Source organism: Vombatus ursinus, unplaced genomic scaffold (assembly GCF_900497805.2).
Source record: "Vombatus ursinus unplaced genomic scaffold, bare-nosed wombat genome assembly UNPS02004827.1, whole genome shotgun sequence".
Lineage (NCBI taxonomy): Eukaryota > Metazoa > Chordata > Mammalia > Diprotodontia > Vombatidae > Vombatus > Vombatus ursinus.
Window position 1 is genome coordinate 3093150 of NW_020944605.1, and position 3200 is coordinate 3096349.

Here is a 3200-nt window from a genome sequence, read left to right on the forward strand (position 1 = left end):
AGGACTATATCTTTTAATCCATTCTACTATCTGCTTCCATTTTATGGGAGAATTCATCCCATTAACATTCACAATTATGACCATTTTGTGTTTCTTTTGAGCTACTTCAACTCTTCGTTCCTCATAGAGTACAGTACCTCCTTTGATGTGGGCACACCATGCTGGGCAATGCTGTGCCAATGTCTCCATGTCACGCAATCAATTCCAAACTCTTTAAGAAAGACCTTGGGAATGTCCTTGTATTGCTTCTTCTGACCTCCATCTGAGCATTTGCCTTATGTGAATTCTCCATAAAATAATCTTTTAAGCAAGTGTACATTTGGCACAGAACAACGTTACCAGCCCATCAAAGTTGTGTTCTCTGCAGTAGAGTTTGAATGGTTGGCAGATTAGTTCAAGAAAGGACCAGAGTGTCTGATATGTTATCCTGCCAGATGATCTTCAGAATCTTTCTAAGACAATTCAAGTGGAAACAATTCCATTTCCTAGCATGGCAATGGCATACTGTCCAGGTTTCACAAGCATTCAACAGTGAGTTTGGCACAATGGATCTGTTTAACTTCAGTTTGGTAGTCAGTCTAATACCTCTTCTCTCCCACACTTTCCTTTAGGACCTCCTCAAACCCTGAGCTAGCTCTGGCAATGTGTGCATCAACCTCATTATCAGTGTGCACATCCCTGGAAAATATATTGTCAAATTAAGTGAACTTATCACATTATCCAAAACTTCTCCATTTGCTATAACTGATGGTTACATGCATGGATGGTGTGCTGCTGGCTGGTGGAGCGCTGTGCTTTCTTGGTGTTAATTGTTATACCAAAATTAGCACAAGGGCAGAGGAGCATCCATTCTTTGTTCCATCTCAGCTTCAGAGGTTGCATTGAGTGTACCATCATTTGCAAACAAACAAACAAACAAAAAATACTGCACCAACATTCCCTCCACTTTAGTCTTGGCTTGTAGCCTTGTCAGGTTAAATAATTCACCATCAGTATGGTAGCTGACCTTTATGCTATATTTGTCCTCATTGAAGGCATCTGACAACATTGCTGAAAACATCATGTTAAAAAGCATGGCAACAAGCACACAGCCTTGTTTTGTTCCATTAGTTAATGGGAAATTGTAAGACTATCATCCATTATCCAGAACCTGGGCAAGTATGACATCATGAAATTGATGTACAATATTGATGAACTTATCTGGGCAACTAGATTTTGTCATAATTTTCCATAAGCCCTCATGACTCACAGTATCAAAGGCCTTTATCAGATTGACAATTGTGTACAGAACTCTATTCTGCTCCTGGCAATTCTCCAGGAGTTGTCAGCAGCAAACACCATATTGACTATTCTTTGGCTCTTTTTGAAGTCACACTGACTCACAGGTAGGCAACCATCTTCTAGGGGATGGATCAACCTATTAAGGAAGACTCTGGCAAGAATTTTGTCAACCACATGATTGTCACAAGACAATCTATCTTCTTTACTCTTATAGAGATGGACAATGAACGTGTCCTTGAATTCCCAAAGGATAACCTCCTCTTGCCATATAATCCAGAAAATTTCAGTCAACTTTTGTATAACCTTGTAAAGCTTAGCTGGAATAGAATCAGCACCATGTGCTTTGCCACAGGAGAGAGCTTGATGGCATTCAAAACCTCTTCTTCAGTTGGAAATTTGGCTAGAGAGGGATTAACTTCAACTTGAGGTAAATGGTCAATGGCTTTAGCATTGATTGATGCTGGTCTGTTGAGAACCTTATAGAAGTGCTCATCCCATCTCTCCAGGATCATGTCTTTATCACTAATCAATGTGGTTCTATCAACCCTGAGTAGCTGAGATTCACCATACATTTTTGGCCCAAAAATAGCCTTAAGGGCATCGTAAAAGTGTTTTAGATTGGTACTATCAGTACAAAACTGAATTTCATTTGCCTTCTTGGTAAGCCAAGAACTCTGCACCGCTCTAAGTTTCACTTGTACTTTACTTTCGATGGAGTTAAACGCTGCCTTCTTAGAGATGGATGAACTAAAACTGCTGGTAAACCCTGTGGAATTCTCATTTTTCATTTAGCAACTTCTGAATTTCCCTATAATTTTCATCAAACCAGTATTGATGTTTGTGAGTGACCCAGATGAGTAAATGCAGTGCTGTACCCCATGTCCCTGAAAACTGGTCACTCCTTTTCTGTTCCACTGTTGCCAAACATGTGTTGACTTAACTTTCCCTCCAAATAAGGAATGAATTGTTCTTTCTCAGAGAAGCACTCTAATCTATTGACATTAAGTCTTCTGGTAGTCATCTTGCCTGGGGGCCACTTTTGTTGAATGCAAATATTTAGCTTGGAGAAGATAAGTCTATGATCAGTTCAGCACTCTCCACCACACTGTTGCCTTCATCCCTCTCCCATCCTGTCTGACTATTCTCCTTACAATCACATAGTCTATTAAATGCTAATGTTTGCTGTGTGGGTGCATCCACAAAGTTTTATTGTATTTAGGTAAATGGAAGACAGTGTTAGTGATGAGAAAGCCATGAAATGCACAAGTCTTCAGTAGCAACTGACCACTGCTGTTGCTGTTTCCAACTCCATTCCTCCCAAGGAATCCCTGTCAAGTCTGGTGGTCTGAGCCTACTCTTGCACTAGTCACCCAGAATTAAAGACACCTAGAATTTCTAATCATAAGCTTTTGACATATTGATGATGAGTTTCTCCAGGTCTTCAGAAAAATTTCTTTGACCTCATCAGGGTTCATCATGGTGGGAGCATATGCACCGATGATGGTGGCATAGCACTTTCTTGCAAGTGGCAATTGAACTGTCATGAACCTGTAGTTCAATCCTTTTGGTAGACATACAAGAGTGTTGACTAGATTAGTTTTGATTACAAAACCTATGCCAGCTTCACAGTGCTCCCCTTCATTCTGACCACTCTAGAAAAATGTGTATTCAGCTTCAACTTCGCTAAGCTGGCCTTCATTTGCCAGTCTTGTTTCACTCAGGGTTACTATTTGGATGTGATACCTGCTGAGTTTTCTCACAACAAGGGCTCTTCACCTTTCAGGTCTCCTGGATTTTGTGTTGTCCATAAGTGTGTGCATATTCCATATACTTATGGTGAGATAAATCATATTTGCAGAAGTTTTGTAAATTTGTGTGTGTGTGTGTGTGTGTGTGTGTGTGTGTGTGTGTGTGTGTGT